Source organism: Trachemys scripta, chromosome 2 (genome assembly GCF_013100865.1).
Source record: "Trachemys scripta elegans isolate TJP31775 chromosome 2, CAS_Tse_1.0, whole genome shotgun sequence".
NCBI lineage: Eukaryota > Metazoa > Chordata > Testudines > Emydidae > Trachemys > Trachemys scripta.
The window spans coordinates 15,196,429-15,208,517 of record NC_048299.1 but is presented as its reverse complement, the minus strand read 5'-3'; the positions used below and the strand labels follow the sequence as shown (position 1 = coordinate 15,208,517).

Sequence of the window (12,089 nt, the reverse complement as noted above, 5' to 3'; positions counted from 1 at the left end):
CAATTAGTTTCCCCCCCTCCCCCACCTCCAGAGATCTTATGTATGGAGTCCCACAAAGCTCAGTCCTGATGTATTCAACATCTATATGAAATAGCTGGGGAGACTGGGAGACAACATGGACTGAAGCCTCAGCAGTATACTCTGATATATAGAATCATAGAATTGTGGGACTGGAAGGGACCTTGAGAGGTCATCTAGTCCAGTCCCCTGCATCTAGATCATGGGTGTTTGGAGATTTTTAAGAGCAAGTTAGACAATTTATTCCAGTGCTTAACTACCCTGACAGTTAGGAAATTTTTCCTAATGTCCAACCTATACCGCCTTTGCTGCAATTTAAGCCCATTGCTTCTTGTCCTTGTCCTATCCTCAGAGATTAACAAGAACAATTTACCTCCCTTCTCCTAATAACAACCTTCCTCTGTCCTGAGCCCTGTGGTGTCCCCTCCAGCTCTGTGGAGATGAGGTACAGGAGCAGGGTGAAGGGGACACCCTGACATTAGCACCCCTCCTCCCCCTCTTGCACAGCAAGCAGGAGGCTCCCGGGAGCAGCTCCAAGGCAGAGGGCAGGAGCAGCACATGGCAGCGGGGGAGGGACAGCTGAACTGCCCGGCAATTGCTAGCCTGCTAGCTAGCAGGTGCTGTACAGGGAACTTAGGGGAGCGGAGAGCTGATAGGGGAGCTGCCGACCCACCCTGCTTCCAAGCCCCCACCAGGTAGCTCCAACGGGCTGCTCTTTCTGCAAGCAGTGGACAAAGCAGGAAGATGCCAAACAACATTATCAGGGAGCATTGCGCAACTTTAAACGAGCATGTTCTCTAATTGATCAGCAACGTAACAAGAAACAACGTTAATCAGGACGAGTTTAAGTGAGGAGTTACTGTATAAAACTACAGTCCAGGCCCTGAGGAGTTTATAATCAAACATGACAAGGAACCTATGGAGGGTGTAGGGAGAGAAATACAATCAGATTTACACAATTGTTATACATATATATTCATTTTTACATGAATATAAACACTCAGCTATCTCTGACTCTTCCATAACCTATCTTTTCATTTAGGCTTCATGGAAGAAGTGGGTCTTGATGGGAGGTCCTATAGTTTTGACAGAAGAGAACTATTTATATTAATTCTAAATGTAGCACTATGTAATGGACTTGACCATTTCCTTTCTACAGAAAAGAAGGATGATCTTATGGTTAAGGAACTTGACTGGGACTTCCCAGCTCTGTCACAGACTCCTTGTGTGTCCTTGAGAAAGTCACTTTCTCTATGTGCATGAGTTCCGTCCCCCGCATCTATATAATGAGAATACTTCCTTTAGTTAGACTGTAAGCCAGTGGTGCCCAAACTTTTCCTGTCGCTCCCCCCCTTACCAGTAATGGAATGTTTCCATGCCCCCCTGGCCTGAGAGCGGAGTCATGGCTGGGCCGCGGCTGGGGCCAGGAGCAGAGCCGCAGCCGGGAGCCAAGAGTGGGGCCTGGCGGCCGAGAGCGGGGGGCCGAGGGCCAGTAGTAGGGGCCGGAGCGGAACTGGGGGCAGAGCAGGGCTAGGTGGCACTCCCTCCCTGGTCCCCTGCCCTGTGGGGCTGGCCCAGACCCCACTGGAAATTCTTCTGAGCTCCCTAGGGGGGGGGTGCCCCACAGTTTGGGGACCACTGCTGTAAGCCCCCTGGGGCAAAGACCATTTTTGTTATCTGTTTGTATAGCACGAAGGGCTTGAGCTTTGATCCTGCAGGGACTACCACAATATAAATAAAAACTGTACTTAGTATACTACGTAAACATCTTCAAAGTAGTAACATTTTTTAAAGCTATTGCTAATTTTACAGAAATATTACAATGCAATTCATATGACTAAGCTGACATTACTGTCACATAGCTTTTTGCTCACAAGTATATCTTCTGAAACAGCCAATTAACATGGGAAGCTGATATTCACAGCATATCCAGAGAATACTGCAAATTTAAATTTGGTTATGGCCAAAGACATTAACTGGAAGTGAGGGTCAGAGGCACAGCTCTATAAATTTGAGTTCATCATCACTCATAACCACAAAGCTGCAAAGACTACAATTTCAGAACACTTGCAAATGGATAATTTCACTAATATCTTACCTAAAAGACAAGTCCATTAAGAATGTAAAATAGTGAAGTGTCAATTTTTCGTGTATCACCTTTATTAGTTTTCCCCCCGAAGGCTCATCTAGCAATATCAAAACAATGATAAAAGATACAGTTTTAAATGTTTGTTTATAGTACAGGACCTTCCTGTGCTAATGCATCTACAAAAAATTGGGGGCAAAAAAAAATAAATCAAAGTTTAGATATTTCTTAAGTAACTTATCAATGTATCCTGTTTAAATATTAGTCAGATATGAAAGAAAATTGTTCTGAAATAGTATGCAGAAGCAGCAGTATCTTTTATTCACTTTAACATGAGTGAAGGAAATGGTGGTGATCACACAGCTGAATTAGCTGAGCACCAGGGGGAGAAGCAGAACATTTTAAGTGCATGTTACTGAATGAAAGGAAATTACTGCCATGAGTTCTTTCATAACAGTACTGCATGCTCACATACGTGTCACTCCATCACAGGGGGATAGAAGCCTGTGACTTTTCTTTGGGCAACAGAATAGTACTTCCTTCTTAGAATAGCTGAGGCTAACAGCTTAGTAGATTTCCAAAAAGGATGAGTCATTTATATAAAAAAAACAGCAGCAACAATTTAGCCTTGCTAGTATAAGTCACAAGTCACTATCAATCTTCATGCTTCAAGGCACAAAAGCATCACCAGCTGGAGTCAGGAAGAAATTTCTCCCATGGTATAGAATTGAATAGTCTGATGCATTTGTGAGGTTCTTATTTCTCCCTCTGAAGCATCCAGCATTGGCTACTGTTTAAGACCGGATACAAGACTAGATGGATCATTTTTCTTGTTCTTTATGTTCCTTGAGGTACACTTTCAAAGTCAAGTAGGAATCTAACTCCCATTTGTGCCTTTGAAAAATCTGTCTGGCTGTGATGTAGATGCAAATGTCACTCTCCCGTTTCTCTCAGTGATAACCCTCTCACATTATTGTATGTTGGTGCAGGAAAACAAGCACAGTGTGAATCGGATAGGTCTATATGCATGTGGTTCATGACACAATGGCTCATTCAATCCAGACTGGATAAGCAGGTATTAAGAGATAAATGATCAAAATAAACAATGGAAACACAATGTAAATTAATACGTACGCAAGTGAGGTCTAATGAAACAAAATGAAAGACTGTCTTAGCCAGTGAGCATGTTAAGTCAAAGATGCCAAGTCCAAACACCTAACTGAAGAAGGGAAAGCTTCCTGCACTGCTGAGTTGGGGCAGAGCACATATTCACAGGGTTTTTAAGATCCAAGTTTAAGCTTAATGTCCCTAAAACTTGGATTGAGGCTGTGAGCATTGGCAAGGATGGAGAGAGGAGGCTGTGTGATACATTGCTCACTGATACCTTGCAGACTCTATTCTATTTGGATGACATGTAAAATGGTCATTAAAGACTCCCTAGCACAGGGGTGGCCAAACTGTGGCTTGCGAGCCATGTGTGGCGCTTTAACAAATGCGGCTCGTGGAACACCTGCAATGCTCCCCCATGCTCCATCTACCAGACTGGGAGGGGGAGCTCGGGATCTCTGCCTTTCAGCGGGCTGGTGGGGCATGGGTTTCTGCCCAGCTGAAACCCCGAGTCCTGTCAGGGGCCTCCCGCAGGGCTGAAGCCCCAAGCCCTAGCCCCCGCCAGGTGTGCCCTGGCTCTCGAATTTCTGACGATTGTTGTATGTGGCTTGGAGGGCCAGTAAGTTTGGCCACCTCTGTCCTAGCACTTTTCACTGGAGCTGTGTTAACCTGGGCACCCTAGCTAAAATTCAGCCCAGGTAACTGCATCCTGCCTAACAAACTTCCCCTTCTAGTTTCATCTGGATATGATATTCTTCTTCACTTCCTATCCTCACCTGCTGGGTGGGGTTGCTGCGCACTGTCAGACAAATTTCATGTGCCATCCCAGAGAAGGCCACACTTCAGTGGCAATGTGATTTCTCTACTTAATATCGTTTGTAAAGTATGTTGAGTTCTTTCAGCATGAAAAACACTATATAAGATTATCTAGAAACATAGAGACATATTTCATCAGGCATCCCCTCCAATCTGGTTCCATCCTTCCACTCCACTGAAACTGCTCTCACCAAAGACTCTAATGATATCTTCCTGAACTCCATCCTCCTCCTTTCTGCTGCTCTTTAAGCTACTTCTCTCTCCCTTCTCCACAATACCCCATTCTCCCTAGGTTTTCAGGGCAATGTTCTCTTAGACCCCCATTCTCTCTGTGACCACTCTTTTAGTGTCTCTCTTAATGTCTCCCCTCCTCCCTCCCTCACCCTCTCACCACAGATGTCCAACACAGCTCTGTTGTTGGTCCTCACATGATCTTCATCTACACCCTATCGCTGGACAACTTTATCTAGAGACACAGATTAATCTATCATCTCTATGCTGAGGACTCCATAGTTCTCCACCCCTGATCTCAGAGCCAAATCCCACACCTTGGCGCCTCTGGATTTCTGATTGGATAATTCACTGACCACTCAAGCAAGTACAGCCAAGACAAAGTTAATCAATCTGTTCTCCTAAACTAATATCATTTCCCCCATTCTCCATCACTGCTAACACTACTCAACATCCTCCTCTTCATCTTCATCTTCAATCCTGCCTCTCGTTCCTCTCTCACATCCAAATCTTGTGGCTTTCTTTCCTCTATTTCTTACTGAAAATCTGATTATTCCATTTGGTCCCAAAAGCTAGGGCACTTGTCTGGACTTTGGTCTTGAAGACTACAAAGTATTCTTCTGTGGCCTCCTGGATATGTGTATCACTCCTCTAAAATCTATCCCAAACACTGCTGCTAAAATGATCCCTCTCACCATCCATCTGACCATGAGTTCAAAGGAATTTGTGGTGCCCAGCACCTGTAAAAATTCAGTCCACTTGATTCAACTTCTGATTATGGATTTAAATGCTTAACTATAAGTACTCAGGTTTGAAAATATTGTCTTATTCCCAGGCTAGAAATGAGCTCAAACTAATATCCTGATTTTGGACACTGCTGAATTTAGGGAACATTTTGATCTGAAATTTGTGCCTTGAGCCCATCTCCTATTAAATATTCCTGTATTGCCCTCCCCCTCTTCCCATTCAAAGGGGCTAGGATGTTTATGGAACATTTGGGTTTTGTTATCCTTCTCTTTCAGAGAGTTATTTGACCTTAATTATGCTTCTATACTGAAAAAAATGAAGACAGATTAACAGAAAAGGAATCTCCTTCCACTCTCCTTGATGGGGAGAATAAATGTAATTAGAGAGAATACACTAGCTAGAAGTCTGTACTTATTTCCTGCCCTTCCAGTGAATCTCAATAAGAGGCTCTTTGATAAACTTAATTGGATGGTTTCCTCATTCCGGTGGAACAAAAGAGCTCATAGAATCAGAAGAGCTGGCTTGATTAGACCAGAAGATAATGGAGGGTTTGCATTCCCATGCAGCATGTGGTTATGCTCTGCACTATTACTTTCCTTGATTCTGCATGAGTGACAGCAAGGAGATGATAAAGCATCCTACAGAATCAGAGATGTCACTTTCCTAAAATAAAATAGGATATGACCAAGTTGGCTGACCCGGTAGCCTAGTGAGAGTGCTCTGTGCTTCCATGTGAATGACTTGGGTTACGTTTCTGATCTCAGTTCCCAGAGCCAGCAGGGGTTGGAAGTACTTTAGAGGCTGAGGCCATGTTACACTACAGGTGCTAGTGCGGCAAACCTATAGCACTGCAGCTGTGCCACTGTACACACTTCCTACAATGAAGGAAGAGGTTTTTCGATGGCTGTAGTTGATCTACCTCTTCAAGCAGCAGTAGCGAGGTCAATGGAAAAATTCTTTTCTCGACCAAGCCATAGCTACAGTGGGGGTTAGGTCGGCTTAGCTATGGAGCTCACAGGTGTGAATTTTTGGCACTCCTGGGTGATGTCGCTAGGTCAGTCTAAATGTTAAGCATAAACCAGGCCTGGGTATTCAGCTCTCACAGAAAAAGAAGTGTCCACTGTTAATACAGAGCCCTTGAGGGCACTCCTTAATGGAGTCTCCTCCGTTCTTCTTCAGCGGACATGATGAGGACTGCAGCACAGGGTATGAATGGGGTGAGAGAAAAATGAGTAAATCCCCTAAGTTCAAAAAGAGATGGACAGGCGAGACAATAAATGGCAGACACATTAATTATTAATGACCCTCTATGCCCAGCACACAGAGGGTTGGAGAATGGAAAATCCCCCAGGGAAGGACAAGACGGGACAAAACGTTAGAAATTTCTTTTTAAACGAGATACATTCCCTAGCCTGGGAGACCATCACCGGAAAGAGCTGGAGGAGAGAGGATCCTGGACTCCCTGAAGGACACTAAGACCCAAAGCGCTCTCAGGAGGGGTAAGAAAACTGAGGGAGGGTCTTGCATGCAGGGATGGGTGGAAGTTCCCACCTGGGTGGTACTCTGGGAAAGGCTTGCTTAAGCTGTTAGGGACACTCAAGGGATCAGCACTAGAACTTGGGGCCTAGGGCAGCTGGACTGTGGGATCCCACATCCCAATAAGGGGGTACAAGAGAAAGGTTCTCTTCCCCAGGAGTGTGCCAGAGAGGTCAGGTGAAGACAGTGTCAGGATACTGCCTACACCCACTGGGCTTAAAAGAAACTGGGATCCAAGGGTTGGGTCCAATACAGCAGACTTCTGTCTGACCACAGGGGAAGCTTGTCAAGGGCTGTGACTGCTTCACGCTTCCGACCAGCATCACATCACTCTTGCCTGCATTCGGTTTCAGTTAACTACTCCTCTCTAGGAGATGGTGTTCATAGATTCTAAGGCCAGAAGGGACCACTGTGATAACCTAGTCTGATCCCTGTTTAACACAGGCCAGAGAACTTCCCTGAATTAATTCCTGTTTGAACTAGAGAATATTTTTTAGAAAAAACACTCAGGCTTGATGTTTAAAATTGTAAGTGATGGAGAATCCACTACAGCCCTTGTTAAGTTATTCCAATGCTTAATATAACAATCACTGTTAACATTTTGCATCTTGTTTCTAGCCTGAATTTGTCTAGCTTTAACTTCCAGCCTTTGGATCTTGTTATACTTTTGTCTGTTAGGCTGGATTGCTCTTGATTATCAAATTTCGGTTCCCCATTTAGGTACCACCTATAGACTGTGGTCAAGTCATCACTTACCCTTCTCTTTTGTTAAACTGAACAGATGGAGCTCCTTGAGTCTTTCACTATAAGGAATGTTTTCCCAACAGTCTCACGGCTCCTCTCTGAACTCTCTCCAATTTATTAACATCTTTCTTGAACTGTGGATACCAGCACTGGACTCAGTATTGAAGCAGCAGTTGCACCAGTGCCAAATACAGAAGTATTGTAACCTCCCTATTCCTCATCCAGATTGCCCTGTTTGTATACCCAAGGATAACATTAGCCCTTTGGCCACAGTGTAGCACTGGGAGCTAATGTTCAACTGACTATCCACCATGACTCCCAAGTCCTTTTCAGAGCCACTGCTTGCAAGTATGGAGTCCCCCATACTGTAAGAATGGCCAACATTCTTTGTTCTGAGATGGATGACCTTACATTTGGACATATTAAAATGCCTATTGTTTGCTTATACCCAGATTTCTAAGCAATTCAGATCGCTCTGTATCAGTGACCTGTCCTCTTCGTTATTTACCACTCCCCCAAACTATGTGTCATTTGCAAATTTTATCAGCAAGGATTTTATGTTTTCTTCCAGGTCATTAATAAAAATACTAAATAGCACAATGCTAAGAACTGATCCCCGTGGGACCCCACTGGAAACAAACCTGCTTGATGATGATTCCCCATTTACAATTATATTCTGAAATCTATCAGTTAGCCAGTTTTTAATCCGTTCAATGTGTGAAGCATTAATTTTGTATCATTCTAGTTTCATAATCAAAATATGCTGTGGTACCAAGTCAAATGCCTTGTGGAAGTCTAAGAATATTACCTGAACACACACAGCTTTTTCAACCGCCCTTGTAATCTGGTAAAAAATATCAGGTTAGTTTGACAAGATCTATTTTACAATAGACCATGCTGATTGGCATTAATTATATTACCCTCCTTTAATTCTTTATTAATTGAGTCCAGTATCAGCCGTTCTATTATTTTGCCTGGGATCAATGTCAGTCTAATAGGGCTATAATTACCCACGTTATCTTGGTTACCCTTTTAAAATACTGGCACATTAGCTTTCTTGCACTCATCTGGAACTTCCCCAGTGTTCTAAGACTTGGCAAATATCATCATTAATGGTCCAGCAAGCTCCTTGGTCAGCTCTTTTAAAACTCTTGGATGCAAATTATCCAGACTTTAAGATTTAAAAATATACAGCTTTAGTAACTGCTACTTAATATCCTCCTTAGTTACAATTGGAATGAAAAGTACATCATCATCATCATCATCATCATCATCATTTTCCTAAATATAGAACAAATATTTATTGAACATTTCCGCCTTTTCTGCATTATTATAGACAATTCTACCATTTCCATCTAGTAATGGACCAATACCATTGTTAGGATTCCTTTTGCTCTTAATATACTCAAATCCTCTCTTCTTATCCATAACTCTGCTGGCCATTAATTTTTTCTTGGGTCCTCTTTTGCCTCCCATATTAATTTTCTACAATTCCTAGCTTCTGAGTTATATTCATTGCTAAGGATATGATTTAGTCATGACAGTCATGAATTCTGTGACTTTACTGGACCTTCGTGACTTTTCCGGTTTCAGCTGTCAGCAGCTGAGACTGTGCGTGCCCCCCCCCCCAGCTGTGTGCTCCTGCCCCGCAGCTGAGGCTAGAGCCGGTCTGTGCACCACTCCCCCCCTGCCCTGGAGCGAAGTCTGTGCATCCCAACTCCCTCCCTGCAGCTTCAGCCGTGGCTGCACGCCCCTGCCCTGCAGCTGGTGCTGGAGCCGAGACTGTGTGCCCCTGCCCACCCTTGTGGCTTCAGCTGGGACTGTGCACCCCTACCCCATGGCTGCCATACCCTCCCTCGCATCTGTGGCTGGGCCAGAGCCAGGGCTGTGCCCCGCCTAGCGTGACCAGATGTCTCGATTTTATAGGGACAGTCCCGATTTTTGGGTCTTTATCTTATATAGACTCCTATTACCCTCCACCCCCGTCCCGATTTTTCACATTTGCTGTCTGGTCACCCTAGCCCTGCCCCATGCCTGCAGCCGGGGCTGCCTACCCCCACCTCCCGAGTCTGTGGCCAGAGCTGGAGCCGAGGCTATTCCCCGCCCTCACCCCCACAAAGGCGGTGGGGCTCTGGTTGTCAGTCCAACCCTATGGGGTTCCAGCTGTCATTCCTCCCCCCGCCCCACCCCTGCCCCCCTGTTATTTTTAGTGAAGTCATAGACGGGTCACGGGCTCCCATGAATTTTGCTTGTTGCTCGTGACCTTCCGTGACTTTTACTAAAAATAACCGTGATACAATCTTAACCTTATTCATTGCTATCACTTCCCCTTTCTTCTATTTGTTTTACAGGTATTTTTAAAATTTTTAAAGCTGCTTTCGCTTCCCCTCTAAGCCAAGTCTTTTGTATTGTTTTATTTTTTAACCAGCAGGGCCCCCTTACTTCATCGTGGCTTTTTGGACATCTAGTAACATTTCTTAAACCATTCAAATTCTCATTCACAATTTTCTGTTTAAATTCTCTCTCAACTGATTTGGCTCATAGTTGTTTTCAGCTGTGTGAAATTGGCCCTTTTAAAGATCCAAGAATATACATCTTACTGGTTTGGACTTTATTCTGTTTGCACAATACAAATGTAATCAAGTCCTTATGATCCCTTGTACCCAAGGTATCACTATTTTTTAGTTCTGTGGTCAATTCCTCTTTATCTGTCAAGATAAGGTCTAACATAGAAGCCCCCTTTGCTGGATGCAATACTTTGTGAGTTAAGGAATTGTCTTCTAAAGCTTTTTGAAATTATAAGGATATTTTAGTACTGGAAGCATGAGAGGATATGTTGCTCAGATTGAAGTCCCTCATGATAATGCTTTTTTTTTTTCTCCCCTACACGTTACAGATACGGCTTAACAAGCCGATCATTCTGTTCTCTAGTGTGATTTGGTGGTCTGTAGCAGATAGCAACTGGTATCCCATCTTGTACTTTATCTGTCAGAATATTAATCCATATGAATTCAAGATCATTTGCTTCCAATTTTCCAGTGGAAACAGGAAACGCTATATTGGACAGAATGTCACTCCCCATCCCCTTTTGCCCACTCAATCCTTCCTAAATAGACCATAACCATTATCTCACATTCCAATTGTATGAATCTTTCCACCAGATTTCAGTAATGCCAACTAGGTCAAGTTTATGCTCATAAATGAGCAATTCCAATTCTAACAATAGCGGTTACGTCTTATGTAAAGTCAGCTTAACTTCAGTACCCAAAAAGATAATGGAGCAAATAATTTTCAAACACCTAGAAGATAATAAGGTAATAAGTAAAAGTCAGCATGGATTTGTCAACAACAAATCATCTCAAACCAACTTAATAGCTTTCTTTGACAGGGTAACAAGCCTTGTGGACGGGGGGAAGCAGTAGATGTGATAAATCTTTACTTTAGTAAGGCTTTTGATACTGTCTCACGTGACGTTCTCATAAACTAAGGAAACACAACCTAGATGGAGCTACTATACGGTAGCTGTATAACTGGTTGAAAAACCATTCCCAGAGAGTACAGTAACTTCTCACATAAAGTCGTCCCGGTTAATGTTGTTATGTCGCTGATCTATTAGAGAACATGCTCGTTTAAAGTTGCGCAATGCTCCCTTATAACATTGTTTGGCAGCCGCCTGCTTTGTCCACTGCTTGCAGGAAGAGCAGCCCATTGGAGCTACCTGGTGGGGGCTTGGAACCAAGGTGGACCGGCAGACCCCCATCAACTCTCCTAAGTTCCCTGTGGACAGCCGCCCAGCAGGCTATCAATTACCGGGCATTCAGGTGTTCCTCCCCACACTGCCATGTGCTGCTCCTGCCCTCTGCCTTGGAGCTGCTCCTGGGAGCCTCCTGCTTGCTGTGCCGGGGATGCAGGGAAAGAGAGATGCTGATGTCAGGGTGTCCCCCTCACCCTGCTCCTACCCCTTGTCCTGTATCCCATCTCCACAGAGTAGGGAAGGGACATGACAGGAGACAGGGCTCAGGACAGAGGGACCTTGCCAGCAGCAGCTGTTGTCTCAACTTGCTGATCTACTTAAAAAGGCAATGTACTTAGAGTGGGGTCAACGTACTTAAAGAGGCAATGCGCTTCTCTCTTGCACACACATGCACACCTCCCCGCCCCCAGCACTTTGGAAAGTGGAGGGAGTGGTGCGCTCCAGTGGGATAGTGTGGGTTCATCATCACATTCAGTTTCCGCAGGGAATGTTTGCAGCCACTGCCACGCCTATATTATGTCTCCTCCCTCCACTCATGCTGCCTTGTAGAGTGTGAGGCTACATGTTAACCCTTGAGGGCTCAGCCGAGTGCTAGTTCATCATTTGGCAGTAAAGCATTCCCTGGGAAATACCCCATCCTCTGACTCCACCATCTCAACCAAGCTTCACAATCATCATTGCTGTATACAGTATTAAATTGTTTGTTTAAAACTTATACTGTGTATATATGTGTGTGTGTGTGTGTATATGTATATATGTATAATATATATAGTCTTTTGTCTGGCAAAAAAAATTTCCCTGGAACCTAACCCCCCTACTTACATTAATTCTTATGGGGAAATTGGATTCGCTTAACATTGTTTCACTTGAAGTATTATTTTTTCAGGAACACAACTACAAGGTTAAGCGAGGAGTTATTGTATGGGCTTGTACAGTTGCAACACAATAGGTCCCTGATCAGGTCATAAGTTTACGGTATGATCCTACATTGTGCAGGTGAGAAGATTGAACTGGCACAAAGTATAAATTGATGAGCAGGACAGGAGTTGT

General features: G+C 44.0%; 1 protein-coding gene and 1 long non-coding RNA gene across 7 annotated transcripts in view; one reads left to right on the top strand and one right to left on the bottom strand.

The window, feature by feature from the left end:
• The window catches only part of PRKAG2 (protein kinase AMP-activated non-catalytic subunit gamma 2), a 393,593-nt gene that overhangs the window by 113,016 nt on the left and 268,488 nt on the right, over window positions 1-12,089 (top strand). The window lies entirely within an intron of this gene.
• Window positions 1-12,089, bottom strand: part of LOC117872020 — a 45,553-nt gene that overhangs the window by 1,990 nt on the left and 31,474 nt on the right. The window lies entirely within an intron of this gene.